The 16670-nt window shown below is 40.6% G+C and overlaps 1 long non-coding RNA gene across 2 annotated transcripts in view; it reads left to right on the top strand.

Annotated features, from left to right (window-relative positions):
- Window positions 1-14958, top strand: part of LOC141965249 (uncharacterized) — a 36216-nt gene extending 21258 nt beyond the window's left edge. Inside the window, exons 3-5 of one of the 2 annotated variants that reach the window (XR_012634436.1) lie at window positions 1488-1690; window positions 14433-14539; window positions 14653-14958. This is a non-coding gene — a long non-coding RNA (uncharacterized LOC141965249). Of the gene's footprint in view, window positions 1-1487; window positions 1694-14432; window positions 14540-14652 lie in introns of both variants that reach the window. The other variant, XR_012634437.1, reaches the window with a different exon arrangement.
- Window positions 14959-16670: the final 1712 nt, after the last annotated feature.

Here is a 16670-nt window from a genome sequence, read left to right as displayed (position 1 = left end):
TTATGTAGTAGAGGACTACATTACACCTGATGTCTGAAACAGTTGCTGAAGGAACAATGCTTCCACCCGACACTGAAAACAGCCCAGATAACTTCAATGTGATAATTTCTGTACATTTTGGTAGGCTTACAGGAAATCTATCAATGTCGAAACTTTAAAGCTTGATGAAAAAAAGCTGGTTTATTGTTAGGAGCAGGTTCATCTTTTTCTTCCTCAACAACTGACTTTATGTCTGACTGTGGCAGTAAAGTAGGATCTGGACCAGGGTCTGGGTGGCAGGAGATGAGGATGTGTTTAAAGCACTTTGAACTCCATGACTCTGCTGTGTGGTACTGATTATTTCCTTATATGCACAAGAGGAATTTGAAAGCTTCCCAGAGCTCCATTCCAGTTGACAGACTATTGAGCAACTCACGTATATCTTTAACTAGGCCATGGGCAAAACTGGAAAGATGAGTTTAAACACAAGAGCTTGCTGAGAAAGGACAGGTGTCATGTTCCATTTTATTTTCTGCGGGAAATTTGTTAAATCCCCTCCTTTTATTTTTTTTTTTTTTTTTTTCAAAAAGAGGGTTTCGATGAACACGCTTGAATTGAAGTAAAAAACTTTCTGTGAAAATAATTTTAATTTCTCTGGGCTTAAAATCAGCAGGAATCCAACTAGTTCTATTAAGATCAATATCAAAAGGAAACAGATGCTGATTTCTATATTTAGCTGTGTGAATTTTACAGACTTCTTTCTCTTTGTCTTGATCTTAAGTGACAAAAACTGATGTCGGGAAAAATAATTTCCTGCCCAAACATCATAGCCATATCATTTACATGCAGCAGAGAACCTGTGCCTATGCCAGAGAGTGTGGCCTGTGTAGAGAAAATTGAAGATCAGAAGAAATGCTGTTAGAGACATGTAATAATAGAAGTTGCTGTAATCACACAGTGATAATAAAAGTGCTCCATGATGGAACATTCTATTAAGAAACCTCACAATATTGCCACTGAAATGTCTATACTGTGGCATTCTCTGAGGTAAGTAACCCTGCTGTGAACAAGGGTGCTTCATGAAACTGTCCTACGCAGAGCTCATTGATGGGCATCAGAGCTTTTGAGGTTTAGAGGAAAATACATATATAGAAACTAAGACCTGAGCTTCCTTTGGACAACAGTGGGATGAAAAAGTGAAGTAGTACTGAATGAGTCAGTGGTAAATGATCACTGTTCCTTTGTCATTTGACTTGGACAGGAGGCTCAGCATGATTCTGCCCAACCAAACGCAGCCAACAGGGGAGTTAATACAAGAGGTCAAATGTCTTTGTGAATGTTATATGTATAGCTGGGATGGAGTTAACTTTCTTCGTAGCACCCTGTATGGTGCTGTGTTTGGATTTGTGGCTAAACTAGTGTTGATAACACACCAGTGTTTTGGGTATTGGTGAACAGTGTTTGCACAGCATCAAGGCTTTCTCTGTTTCACACTCTTACCCCCACAGTGTATGGAAGAGGCTGAGTGGAAAAGAGGTTTAGAGGCAATGCAGCTGGGATAGCTGACCCACATTCTCCAAAGGGATATTCCATATAAGATAATGTCATGATTAGCAACAAAACTGAGCCGGCAGAAGAAGGTGGAGTGAGGATTATCTTCCAAGATAGTCATTGCCTGGAGACTGGCTGGACATCCATCTGCTTGCAGGAGGTGGTGAGCCTCTGGATCACTTTCCCCCCTTTCTTTCACTTACTAAACTGTCTGTATCTCAATCTATGAGTTTTCCGTCTCTTGCTATTCTTAATCTCTCACGCATCCCACTGTGCACAGGGAGTGAGTGAGCAGCTATGATGTGGGTGATTAGCTGGTGGTTGTGTCTACCTACTACAGTGAATATCAAGCAAATAGAATGGCCAAAAGTTCCTGGGAAATATTTTTTTGGATCACTTGTGAATTATGCAGTATTGTATTTATGGTCCTACCAAATTGGGTAGACCTGGATTCTTAAGGTCACCAGGACACAGGATTTGATTTGTTCTGTTACCTGGTCATTCAATTTGACTAACAAAAAATAAAATTCAAACATGGCAAATATTTCTGCAGAGTAAAATTATTTGCATTGTAATTTCTTGAGGCTAAGACCAGTGAGTCACAGCCTGCTCCAGAACTTTTCCTGATATTTTTCCACAAAATGCACCTTCATCCTCCTCCTTGTCTCAGCTTCATGTGGCACACTCTATTTGGATGCAAAATGGCTTCTGAGCAACACAAATTTGAAGTCCTCTTATGGTTGTTATGGGCTGTTTTTCTTGGCTGTGAGGGGGCTAGACTGTGGAGGGAGGCACATCTCCATGGCTTCTTCACTCCATTTCCATAGATTTTACCCCTGAGGAGGCTCTCTTCAAAGGCACCTTGGCACATCCTGCACTATGTATCCCTTTTGCAGGCTGTGTAAGGGTAAAAGCCTCCAGCCATCCAGCCTGGGCACTGAGGTCCTGCCAGGGCCTCATCAGCCCATTCCTGGAGAGAGACAATCCAGTTCTTCCCTCCTGTTTGCCTGGATCAAGGTGTATTGAGCTATTTCCCGGTGAGATCTACCTCACATTTCACTGCTTCAAGGAAAGAAAGACCCAAGAAAGTGATTAGGTGTTCAGGTTCAACAGTGTGACAAGAACTAACACATCTAAGTTACTAATACTTAAGCAATCAGACTTAACATATCTCAACTTATGGGTTTACTTATCTTCTTACAGTGTAATTGCATTGCATTTAATTACGTTGTACTTAGAACAGTTTAATTGGGACATTGTGTGGGAGAAAGATGTAAATAGAAATAAGTTTTTATAATAATAATCTTGAGCATTAAACCACAAGGGAAATGGCATTCCTGTAAATGTTACCTACCCGTGTTAGTTCTGACATCCTCCATTTTTAAATTCATCTGCTCCTTTGGTCAATGATCAGAGTCTCTCTTTCCTCCAGCTAACAGACACATGTGAATTTCTCAAAATTTTCCATATAATAATTTGCTTTATTCAATTTAAATTGAAGTTGTAAGATATAACCTTTAGGTGCACACATTCTTTCCTTCCTCCAGCAGCACATGTACAGGACGTGGAAGGGAAGAGGGCAGGATGGCAGTCAGCTGCAGTGTGAATCCAAACTTTTCTGGGTAGGAGCAGTGATCTAACCTCCTACAGTCACCTTTCATTTATGAATTCCCTTTTTATAGCTGGCTGACCCCATCCATTGGTAAGTCTGGCTCAACACTGTCTTTAAAGGACTGTGTCAAGATGGAATCTAAAGTTCTGTGTACATCTTGTCTTGACAAAACAATATCCCTTCATGTAGGAAACCTTTAACTTATTACTTGGACTAAGGCAACCTCAGACTGCCTATAATCCTGCAGCAAATCTCTGTGATAAGCAGCAGAGTCCCACCTAAAACAGACTGATCATGTAATGGCGTTGCAAGGGCAGGCAGAGTCACTGTGACCTCACGGGGAGCCATGCTGTGCTCCATTTGTCCATGCTCAGTGTAACCCAAACTAAGAAACAGTCAATGTCTGAAGCTTCTCCTGACTCATCCTGAGGATCTGCACACGTCCATACTTTCTGGGACAGCATGGTGAGTTTGGTCTTCAGTGATGATGGAGTCCAGGGTTTGAAAGGCAGGGTTAAACGCAGCAAGACTTTACCTTCTTCTGCCTTTACTTCTGCTGAGCCTCATGGACTTGTATAGGTCTTTGGGAGTATAAATAATGTAAACCAAAATTTTGCATTTAGCCTGATTTGCAAAACACTATTTCTATCAAAAAAATATAAACAAACAGCACTGAAACACCAGAGAGTAGAGAGACTTCATTGTAATCTGACACACAATAACGCAATTCCAGAGGAATTACAGATTTGCCACTAAGGTTTTTTGCTCTGGTATAAAAGGTGTGAGATTGAACTTGATCAGAGTCAACATGAGACCAATGCAGAAGCTTGATTTACCTCATGTATATTAGAGAGAGCTGAGATTCAGCTAGGAGGATTGCAAAAAACTAAAACGAGCCATATGTGAACACATAGGTAAAAGAAGAATTTATATCTTTTTTTTTTTTTTTCCCCTAGAAGGTATCAAGTAGGATCATGTTATTGTCTCTATTCAGATGATTCCTGATTCACAGCACTGATTCATGGCTGGAAGCTGACTGCTGGTCAGACAGGTGTGGGATGGGTCCTTTTCTATTCCTCTATCTGATTTCCAGTAACTGAGTATAAAGATGGTAACATCGCCTTGGTGGTGAACTTGGTTATACCACTGAGATGTTCTTTCACCAAAAATTTCCTTCCTTGGTCAGAGTTGCAGCCTCTGCTTCACACAAAGCAAATTATGCTGAGTTTTCCAACATGACAGATTTTGAATTTGGCACCATTAAAGAGCAATACAACCATTAAAAATCTGCACAACCAAATAAGGTCTGCTTGCACTTGAGTGGTGAAGAGTGAGTCACAAAGAAGCTTCGCTAACTTTAGAACAGTTATTCACGTAGCTGCTCACCAGCCTGAGTGGTTGCTTAACCAAACCCCATGTGAGTAACTATTTTTCACTCAATTTCTTTGAAGCTGAAGGATAACACTGGGCTTTATTGCATGTAACTAGATTCCTAAAGCTGCCTGGGTTAGTTGTGGCTTGTAACTGCCTATTGATCACTGTCTGCCGTAGGGAGCACTTAGCTGAGCAGTTCAGATGTTACTACTTACGCTACAGACACCTGAAGTGTGCTCTTTCTCACCCTACAGCCTGCCATCTTTAGTTATAAAAACAACTTCTATTGTTACAGCATGTTTTAATAGTACTCCTGACTTCATCTGTGATGCATTTATCTCAGATTTTTCCACAAACCTGCAAAAAATGCAATCAGACATAGCTACAAGAGCTCTTAATTGTTCTCTTTACTCTGATGAAATAATGAAAAAAAATTTAAATGCAGTAAATTTGCCATTAAAAAATGTTTGCCTCATGAAAAAAGTATAAAAATTCTTGCATCAATGCCTCAAGGAGAACCATAGAGCATGGGAACATCCTCTCATCTTTTTTTTATTTTTTCATTTGCCATTTCTTTCTTATGGTCTAATATTTATTTTTATATCCTGTCTGCTTTTCTACATTTCAGTTTATTTTTCCTCTCAGAGGGTCTCTTCTCTAAATTATATAATATTTACCAAACTATTAGACCTGCTTCCAACCAACCAGTGTTTGATAAGAGTGTGTTACAATAGTGTACAAAATATATATATTAGCTATAGACTGGATGGGGTTGCAACTGATTATAGCAGGAGCTTGACAGTATCTAATTTGTGAAAAGCTTAATAAATATGTTAATACAGACACTTTAAAAGTACTGTGGTATTAATCTAAAAATTTAATGTCTAAACATCATTTCATTTCCTGTAAATAGAACCTCCTGCCTTTTGTAAGGAAATAACCTCAGGCAAGGCATTACTTAAGTGAAGCTCTGTCTTTGTTCCCCTCTCCTTATTCTCATTTTTCTTTGTTCCAAGAAAGGAATTTTCCTTTGTTCTCACTCTGCTGAGGAGGCTACAGGCCAGAACCAGGAAGCATGTAAGACATTTAAATCAGGATGTAGGCAGATGTTAGTGTATTGGCTTTACGTGGCAAGGTTTTGGTGACGGGCGGGCCGCAGGAGCAGCCTCTGTAAGAAGACACCTGGAGCTGCTCCCATGACATACACCTGGTTCCAGAGGGCTCCAATAGACCTGCCGCTGCCCAAGGCTGAGCCCATCACTGATGCTGGTGGCACTTCTGTGCTAACATATTTAAGACAGGTTCAAGAACACTGCACAGCAGCTGGAACAAAGGAGTGAGAAAATTTGAGAGAAACAGCTCTGCAGCCACCCAGGTCAGTGAAGAAGGAGAGGGAGGAGGTGCTCCAGGAGCCAGAGCAGAGATTCCCCTGCAGCCCGTGGTGAAGACCCTGGTGAGGCAGCTGTGCCCTGCAGCCCGTGGAGGTCCGTGGTGGAGCAGATCTCCACCTGCAGCCTGTGGAGGACCCGACACCAGAGCAGGTGGACATGCCCTGAAGGGAGCTGTGACCCCACAGACACCCCATGCAGGAGCAGGCTCCTGGCAGGACCTGCAGCCCGTGGAGAGAAACCCAGCCCATGGAGATAAACTCATGCTGGAGCAGGTTTTCTGGCAGGACCTGTGACCCTGTGGGGGACCCACACTGGAGCAGTTTGTTCCTGAAGGACTCCAGCCCATGGAAAGGATCCATGCAGGAGCAGTTCATGAACTGCAGCCCATGAGAAGGACCTACATTGGAGAAAACCATGAAGGGCTATAACCTGTGGGAGGGACCCACCCTGGAGTAAGGGAATAGCATGAGGAGGAAGGAGCGGCAGAGGCAAAGTGCTACAAAGTGACCCCAACCCCCATCCCCCCAGTACCACATGGGGGAGGAGAGGGAGAGAGTAGAGGGAGAACGAAGGAGTGAAATTCAGCCTGGGAAGAAGGGGCAGTGAGAGGAAGATGTTTTTAGTTTTGTCGCTATTTCTCACTACCCTGCTTTGTTATTAACTAGCAATAGATTAAATGAATTTTCCCCAAGTTGAGTTTATTTTGCCCATTATGATCATTGGTAAGCAATCTCCCTGTCCTTATCTTGACCCACAAGTCTTTTCATCTTATTTTCTCCTCCTGTCCTGCTGAGTAGGGGGAGTGAGAGAGAGGCTGGGTGGGCATCTAGCAGCTGGCCAAGGTCAACCCAGTAGAGACCTTTCGAGGCAAGAAAATGGAGGGAGGAATTTCACATCTCAATTTTGACTCTGCTAAAAGTCTGCTTAGACTCGTTTCCAGACACCAAAATCTATGTCTATATTAAGGAGTAAAATGGTGAAACAGCAGGTGCTGAGGCCTGGGAACCCATCTGGGAGGGAGCTGCTCCAGGCTCAGGTCTGGTCCAACGTGTTGAGTGTCCGTCAGTGGGGTGGTGTGTTTTTAGGCTCAGTATCCTCTGAAAGGGACAAAGTTTGATCCCACTGTGAACCCAAGTGCAATGAGTGCATGTGTTTGGGAGACTGGTTTCAGAAACGCGCCTGGTCTGGAGTGAAACACTCCTGGAGGCACACCAGCACTCTGGCCCTTTAAAAGCAACTTGACGTCATTACTTTTTCACCAGAGGTGATTGTCACTGCCAGGTGATTATGCCTGATCACAGGTCGGGAACAATAGGCTTTTGTGTATTTTAATCTTTTACTATCCTTTACATTAACGTGTAACGAAAAAAGGTTGCACATTAAAGGAAGACTCTCTCCAGTCCTCACTCTGTGTCCCAAAAGTTTACTGTAATTAAAGTTTGCGTTTTTACATAATGGAAGTTAAAATTCTTATGAAAGGAAGAAACTAGCCTCGGGGTGTTTTGCTACAGATAAACAGCCCTTTGCAGTAAGAATTAATTTGTCACAGCATCCTATCAGAACATGACCTGCCCCAGCCTGCTGCTACTCTGACTTGCTCTGGAGGGAGTTGTCATTTATTGCTTTGCAAAACATAGGAGTTTGACTCCAGAAAAGATCAGTGACCGTACCATGACAAGGAGAAAAAAAAAAAAAGCAAACCCAATAAGTTTTCCACAATTCCAGGTTTTCTGTAGTTTACAATTAGTTTAAATTCATTGTTGTGTACAGCAAAACCAGAGGTGCTGCACCACCATCATGCTTCTACCTAGGTCACAGCAGGATGTTAGTCTGCATGGGCTGTATTGCACTTTGAATTATGACAACTTCCCAAATCCTGAGAAAAAAAAGGAGTCACTTCAATAATGTGTCAAGCAAGGGTGGCTTTTCCTCTGGTTGATACAGATAATAGTGCCAGATCTTAAAAGAGAAAATGCATCAAGCTCTTGGTGACACCAGTATTTGTAGAATTAGCTAAGGGAATATTACGCTACATGAATAGTGAGACTTTAACAGTTGGAGACACATAGGAGCAGAAATTGTTGAGAGAAAAGATTTTAACATTGCCTACACTTAATGGCAAAAATTTTGTGGTTAAATGTGGAAAGAAAAACTTCCGTAATTATGAATCTGCTTGAAACATGCTAGTTTCCATTTTAGGGATGCAGCCTCATGCAGGTTTACTGATTTACCAGTTGAACTGTGTGGAGGCCTCACTTGGTTTAGCTATCATGTGATGTATGTAAGCATCCTTGCAGAGATCAGGAAACTATCCCCACTTCCCCAGTGAACTGGGAAGCCAACCCACTTGAATATGAATGTATCTTTTTCAGCAGTTTTCTAACAACATCATCCAATGAGACTACACTATATCTTCTCTCGGGGTGGAGGAGAGGTTTGCTTACTCTAACTGTACTAGCCAAAACTGCATTGCTGCCACTAACATCTTTTGAACATTAGCAAAGGAAATAAAATTCACCTTTCACCTCACCATTATGGATGGGAGATGTTTCAGACTAAGGTTAGGAACTAGCTAACAGATGAATATCTCAGACAGCTAAAGCTGCTCTTGAATGTGTGACTGAGATAGCTGGAAATTCAGAAAAAGTCTCTGTATTTACAGGAACAGGATCTGAGAGACCTGCACTCTCAAAACCAGGTATCTACTCTGATTTGACGAGCATAATCGCTGTCTTGTGGTACGGCCAGACAAAAGCTGGTGCATTTTGCCAGAATTCTTAGTTGGTTTTTTTTTGTTTGTTTGTTTTGTTTTTGTTTTTTTTTAAAATACAACATTCTGTTACCTTGCAAACAGAGCACAGTACAGCATCATTACTATGCTCTAGAGTGGATGAGGATGGACAAACAATCCACACGAGGATGGACAAGCAATCCACACAGCTCAGCTGGGCTAGTTCTGCTCTAGCTGCAGACTGTGATGTACTTAGAGGCAGTGTGGTGTGAACTAGAACTTTAATCAGCTACTTCACAGCTTCCAGCCTCTTTCAACAGCTGGATTTCTGGAAAAAAACAGTTGAGGTGACATTAGCTTTTCAAATTTATAGAGTACATCCCTGTGGGACCGAAAGAAGAGAATCCTACAGGAGTTGATAGCCAGTATGAAATCACTGTAACAGAAAATAAGACATTTGAAGCTATTACTGTTCTGATAAAAGTGGCAGGCAAGAATTTTATAACAAGTGGAAGAGAGAGTGCAGTATAAAGTAGGAAAGAAAGCAAGCATTGGCTAAGAATATATATTCATGTATAATCCAAACTCTAGCTTTGCTTAAGATACTGTCACATTTGGCCCTTCTCTGTGCCCCTGCTTTTCCAAATAATGGCACATTGACTTGTGGCACTTCTCCCAAGCCTCCCTTGAGCAGGACAACTAGCACCAATCATAGAGAACTGGTCAGACTTAATCTTCTTTATTAGCTGGTACTGGTACTCCACCCTCTGCCACAACACAGGCCATTCAGCTCAAGGTTGCATCAGATCTAGACACCAGCCTTGTCTTGTCCAGGCAGCACAGCACACAGCATATCAGTAATCCTGTTCCTATCAATGGTCTTCTACAGCTTTTTTTTTTTTTTTTTTCTCACCCTACTAATGACTAAAAAGCCTACTACAGCAAGCTGATTCCTTCAATTTTTAAATTCCCCCCCCCCCCCCCCCCCCAAACTCTCTTATCTTAGCATTTCAAGTTTCACACTGGCTGGCAATCTCAGCTGGTAGGTAACTAAAGTTGCACGGATGAAAGCGGACTCAGTTACCTTTAAAAGGGCAACCACAGAAGTGGGAGGCATACTGTATATTCACCTACTTCAGGGTTTTGGAGGTACTTGAGAAGATCAAGTATTATTAAATCCAAAATTATAGTGATAAATGAACCTATGATTGCAGTAGGGAGAACAAAATGACAGACAAACACCATAGCAAATATGTCCTTTAAAAAAGCTGCTGGAGTCATATGAGGTGTGTGGAAGTTTGGTAGGAGTGACTAAACCCTTTGAACTCTGCACAATGAGGAAAGAGATCACAAAACAACAATATATGAAAGATACAATTGTAGCGAATTGAGACATCTAGTCAACATGAAATGTGTCAATATGGCCTTGAAACAGAGGCTGGCAAAACCTGAAAGTGATGATAAAAACTGGCAATGATGGCTTCCTCCATGGGCCTCACACTATCCTGTACAAGCTCAGCCCTGCTGTGTGCCTCTGTTACTGATGCCCAGAGCACAGGTATGGTCCCCAGCCAAGGAGCAGCTCAGCAGTTGACCTGGAGGGTGTATGTGGCTCTGTAGGAAGCTGGTGAGGGTTCAGGGCTGACTGCCCACCAGCAGCTTTTGCTCAGCTGCAGAGTACACAGTGCTGGGTTTGCAAACCCGCTGCTTCTCCAGCCCTGAGCCTGGTCTTGAGGAGAGCTATCCAAAAGGCAGCATTTCTGCAGCTGGTGGCTGCTTCTGGTCTAGCTACTTCTGTAGCTTCTGGTTGCTGCATGTGGGCTGTCAGCTTCTCCTGGGCTGTGAAAGACGTAACACCCCTCTGCAAAGATGTTCTGTCTTGTGCTGACCTGATCAAAGAAGATCCCTGGAAATTTTCAAGCCCTGAAAGAAGATAAGCAGAGTTCATGACTGGTTTTGTCAAGGCTTGTTAAGTGCATCTCCAGAAGGGATAATATTTGGCCCAGTGCAATGAATCAATAATCATTGTATTTAGGAGGAAGCAAAAGATACCACCCACAAGTGCCCCACGTGAAGAAACTTGCATGACCAGATATTATCTTCTACCAACAAAAGCACGTTGCTGTCTCTAGAAACCATTAATTAAACTGAGTTACTGTTAAGAAGTCGGTGTAGTATCTCTCATCCCCCCCTCAGTGCTTTGGCTTAGTTTGGTGTTGTGAATTTAAATGCTGCTCTTATATGATGCTAAAGTTCTGCTTTGAGATTTATGGGAAATGCTTATAATGAGAAGGTGGGATACTAGACCTACCTATGCTATCAAATCTTTACCAAGCAGACCTAGCCAGGTTCCGTCTGGCCACTTTATTAAAAATTAGAATGATGGGAACTCAGTGAACTTGAATTCCCCAGCTTGCTCTTCTATATGGAGTAGAGAACAGGGTTTTCATGTCAGCATTCTGCATAGGATAACCCAAGGAACCTAAAATCCATGGAGTTTTGTTGAGGTTTTGCCTAGTAAGTTATTATTTCTTAAGTCCATATTTGGAATAAACAGAGGGACATATCAGTTACTCATGGGGTAGGTAATAGATTAATATTAGACATAAGGATTCACACGGTTAAATAAACAAACAAACAAAAAGGTATTAAAAATTATTTTAAATACTGGAGTTAGGAAACAAAAACAACTAGAGACTTTTTAAACGAAACATTTCATGTGAAGTACAGGTATGGTGGTCAGAAGCGGTGAAGCCTTCTGGAATTTGCAGGTGCACATCAGATCAGATTGCAATACACGTTTAAGTTGGAAACATATCATATGACCTCCAAGACCCAGCAAAACAGGGTGCAGTTTAAAAAGGAATTGAAATCATGTGCTGTGGTTGTGGTTAAATATTGCAGTGCCATGCAGGATGAGGAACTAGTTAATAGCTGATCACAAGCTGAATGGGAGTAAAAAAAAAAGTTTTACTCTTTTGAAAAAGGGAATCATCCCGGAAGTAAAACAAATTAAATCATTGTTCTGTTCCAACAAGTGCTGGTATATCCTTGAGGAAAGTTTTGCATACATTTTTGTGCATCATGCATCTAGAAAGGTGGGGACCAACTGAAGGGAACACAGAAATGAGCCACAGGAATGTTATGTAAAACAACTTCTGTGGAAAGGTTCAAGGCAATGGGGCTACTAATTCTGCAGAAGAGAGGGTTGAACAAAGATGTGATACCACTCCACAGCTATATGGGTCATAGTGGCAAAGGGGAAGGAAGTGTCTGCTGCGAATAGATTTAGCTTAGCAGGTAGAAAAAAGAGTCTAACACCAGGATAGCTGAGGTTGCAGCAGATTGCTCGGTGAGGCTTCAGAATCTCCATTACAGTAAACTTTTGAGAACAGCAGGTTAAAAGCCATCACTCATTTATCTACCCCTCTCTTCAGAGAACTGGAGGGGCATTTCTAAGTGCCATCTGGGCTTCAGGAAGACAGGAGAAAGATGACCAGAATTCCAGTGTCTTTTAGATCTGTGGTACAAAAGCAAGTGAGGGATTTTTCAGGTACTATCTTGTTTGACCAAATATACATTGCACGCATCATTTTCTCGCAGTACCACAGGTGCTAGTATACTGAAAAATCTTACATAAAATACACACAAGCTCCAAGTTGCATGCATGGAATGGAGTGCTTGGTATTCAGATTAACAGCTGCAGGCTGACAGTGTCCTTCAGATGTCTCTGAATGTTAACATCCAAGCAGGACTTTTTTCTATTTATAATTGTATGTTCTTGAGAGTCAGAAAAAAGGTAAATGAAATCTAGAGGAAAAAAAAAATTCTTTATTTTACTTGCTCATTGTTCCTATGAACTATGTGTAAGACTATGAACATTGCTGAGGTTAAGAAAATAATGGGTGTGCTGGACCATGACCAGAATTTGACAGGCCTATGTGAAGGCAATATGAATGACTGAGGAACATCTTTTTTTCCTTTTCTGTGCTCTGTAGTAATGATTGCAGCATGTTAGTGGTCTCAGCAGGCACTGTTTGTTATTTTATGACTATACAGCTGTTGTAAAATAATGATGATTTTGTTTCAGCTATAATGGAAGCAATTTACAGGCAGTATTGATAGCTGATTGATGGAGTCAGTATATTCTGCAAAGTGAAAATGTGAAAAAATACTACTTTTAAACCTTTTCCTTTGTCTCAACATTACATTTGCCACCCACCTCCTCTTTCAAATCCTACAATTTCTGCATTTTTAATCCCAGAGAAAACTTCTTGTATGTCTTTACTTTTAAGTACTTTGTGAATTTTATCAACACTGAATGAAAACGTGTATATCTATTTTTGCTTGAAAGAACTGGATCAAAATCTCATGGAAAGACCTGATTCAAATAAGCAGTTCTGTAACTATTCCCACACTGTTACTTATTAGCAAATCAGCAAAGGGATCTTAAAATAATTGTCTTAATTTTTGTCTTAAAACTGTGTAAAACTAAATGGACTCTTTAGTTTGGATTCTTCATTCACATATAGCTGGGAATATTCCTGCAATGTTAAAGAGAGTCCTAAAGTGATGGGGGCTTGCAGGAAAGGTTTATGCACAGATGGCCTGCAAAGTCAGATCCTAGAGGTGTGAAAAACTGTGAAACAGGGATGAAAAGCCACTGACAAAACACTGAATTGTCTTTAAAAAAAAAAAAAAAAAAGGCCAGAACTCACTTTTTTTTTTTTTTTTTTTAAAGTCTGAGGGATTTGGACCAAATGCAGAATATGGATGTATTCTTTTAGATCTTGTTAAATTTCAGTATTTTCAGCCTGTAGAGATGAGACATTGCTTATCATACAGTTTATTGAACTATCCCTTCCCAACAGTATATAGTAAACATTCTCACCTAAAAGGAAGGTAGAAGGAAATAATATTGTGAAGGGGAGTGTAAAGTTAATTGAGAAGATTTCAGTAAAGTCACTGTGCAAGTAGTCGTAACAACAGGTTGGTTGGTGGGGTTTTCTTTTGGCTGGAGCAAAAATAACTGTATATAAATTATTCATTTTTCTGCATTATGGATTTTTGTCCAGTATGTTACCTATATTCTGAAATACTTAGATTTGTTTCAGAATGCTATGCAGTGAAAGGTGCTTTTCTTGAGCTAATTTTCCAGAGGACACATAAGTTTTTCTCACTAGTTAAGTAGACCTTTATGATTTTTATTTTTTTTTGAAAATGCGGACTAATATTGCTAAAGGACACTCATATGTTCCATTTACCTATAATTATACTATTCACTCCAAGCTTCAGCAAATTATTCATCCAGTTTTAGACTAGGATTAATGTTATTATGCTATGAGGTATTAGAGGGGAAGAGAGAGGCTTAGCCATTGACATGGGGATCGTTTCAGTGCAACTTGTCATACAAAGGCTGTATTCTACTCAAGGATAGAATAGAAAGGGTAGAATTCCTCTGAGCTGAAAAATTTCTATACTGTGAACATGTCCAAAATAATGGTCAAATACATGAGCTATCCTACCCTGCTGAACAGATCATGTCCTAATGAAAGAAAAAAAATCCAATAGGCTTAACATCAGATTTGAAAGTATAGTTTAGCTTTCATAAGAAACTTACATTGTTTGACAGATGAATAATTTCTTCTTTCCATATATAAACCAAAACCATGGAATTTAGGATTTTTAGACCAAAAGGTACAGTTGTGTTCATCTATTTTGAACTTCTTCATAGCACAAAGAAAAGAGTTTATCTAAATTTTGTCCTTGAATTCTGTTACGTTTTTGACTGCAGTTTCCTGGGGTACCGGCCCTGAAGTAATTTTCTTGGGGAAAGTCTAATTTGGCTTGAAATCAGGAACACATCTGGAAAAGGGTTTGACAGAAGGGATATATTCAATGGTGAGTACTACAAATGAAATGTATAGTTTTTGTCAGATGAAGCAGCACTATGGACGGGGAGCTAAAAGACAACTACTGAGAATATGTGCAATAACCCTGAACTTTCCATGCAGATAAAGACACTCCTGAGCTGAAATGGAAATGGAAAGAAGCAGTAAAAATCCTTCCTAAAAGGATTCTTGTGAACTGATTGTTCTTCAACCATTTGGCATGTATCACAATAAAAAATTCTTGGTGAAAAAAACCAGTTTTGACTGAAGGCTGATGTGAATGTGCGTGCTGAGCGGCAAGGCTTGGTAATCACTGCACACAAGTGGTTTTGGATTTTCACACTTCCTGGTTTGCCACATCACCATTCTGGGAAGGATCTTATGACAATCAGTAGAAAGATTTCCCTGGGAGGAGGTAGATGACTGAACTGTGGGACATAGTCCGTGGTCCAAAATGCCTCTTCGTCTCAGTGAGTATGGCCTCCTGTTTCCTCTTCTTCACATCCTTATGCATGACCTAGTACAACATGACATCTGTCAAAAGGGAAAGGGATCCCTTGTAGCAAAATTAGATTTTAGCTGGCAGTTCTTGCACTCAGGTAAACAGTTCAACCATAAACTACTGTCAATGGAACCCAGAGGATAATAACCCTTCACTGTTCAACAGGCTTTCTTTCAAATCCCTTGTACATGTTAAGTCAACAGGTCCTCTATTCCCAGGTATGGTATTAGCAATATCTAGGGTTGTGGGGAATTAAAATTATATAGGCTAACTAAAGAGTTCTTTTCCTCAACATAGACAACTGCCATGGGTTGCTTTCTAAGGGTAGTGGTAAATGGATTTTCATAAGGTATCGTCTCCTAGCAAATAGTGCAAGAATGTATCATGATTTAGTATGCTTGTGATATGTCCTTCTCTCATTCTCACTTACCCCTTTATGCCCAATCATATTTACAAAAGGAATCTCTGTTTTTTTTCCTTAATGCATGTTTAGATTGCCTTGTGACATTCAAACCAACACAACCAGTTCAAGAGAATAGAACCTACTAGAAGAGCCAGAAACATTAATTTAAATATTTTGGTCTTTAAGTCATCTGAAATCCATCATATCTCATTCATCAGGTTCTCTATATGGTCAAATAAAAGGGGACAGCCACTTCTAAGAACCCATTAATCCTGTTATAAGAGGCACAATAGGTGTGATGAAGGACCTTCTGAATCTCTCATTTTCTCAGTAGTGGCCATTGATGGAGTCTAGACTGGACACCGAACTCCTACATATGTAGAATGGAGCGAGATGAGTAAGACTGATGTTAGGTAAGAATTTCAACATTTGAAAGGTTTTCTGTCATGCATATTACACTTACGTGTTTCTAAACATTGACAACAATTTGTGTGAGTTCCAAGACTTAGGTAACATATTTAAATGTCTTCCCATTAAACTACTTCCTTGCGTGAGGATTCCTTTCTATCCTGGTAGAATTCCACTTTTAAGGTCATGTCACTCAAAAGCCTATTTGCTCTCTTCCCCTGTTGTGGGTGGAAGATGAGTTGTGTATCTGAGGGACTTGAGGGCGAAGCATGCCCTGCAGGATGCAGCAGGAGGGGGGACAGCAGCTGGAGGGGGAAGAGAGGCAGTGTTCAAGTTTACACTCTGGGGATACTGCTTTGGGAATGGGAACTGCTTGGTTCAATGGTATGCCTATTTGCTGCCTGTCAAAGACTCACAGATTAAATTCATGCTGAATATTAATCACCTTTAAGTATACTGTATACACTTTAAGCATACTATGTACAATTAAGGACTTGTGTGCATTGCTTTTTTTAAGATCACTTAGATTTGGGCTTTGGTATTTTGCTGCAGGTGGCACTTGAAGTTCTTGTGGAGCTTATGCCCTGTATGACTGAAACAAGTTGTCCTTCCTCAGCAGTGCTTTTGTGAGAAGGTGACATAGCAAGAAGATTCTTATCACTTGTCTTAGAAGAAATGATCTCACTTCAAAATGTCTTTTGGACAGGCGATTTACAAAAACACACAGGAAAAGCAAACACCTTCAGAAACACTGGTTATTCTGATACCGGTGTCCTCACTTTGCAGTTAAATGGAGTTCAGAGGTGTCACATCCCTTGAGTTCCTTAG

The sequence above is a fragment of the Athene noctua genome, chromosome 1 (assembly GCF_965140245.1).
Source record: "Athene noctua chromosome 1, bAthNoc1.hap1.1, whole genome shotgun sequence".
NCBI lineage: Eukaryota > Metazoa > Chordata > Aves > Strigiformes > Strigidae > Athene > Athene noctua.
Note: the sequence above shows the minus strand (reverse complement) of the source record. Positions and strands in the feature narration are given on the sequence as shown.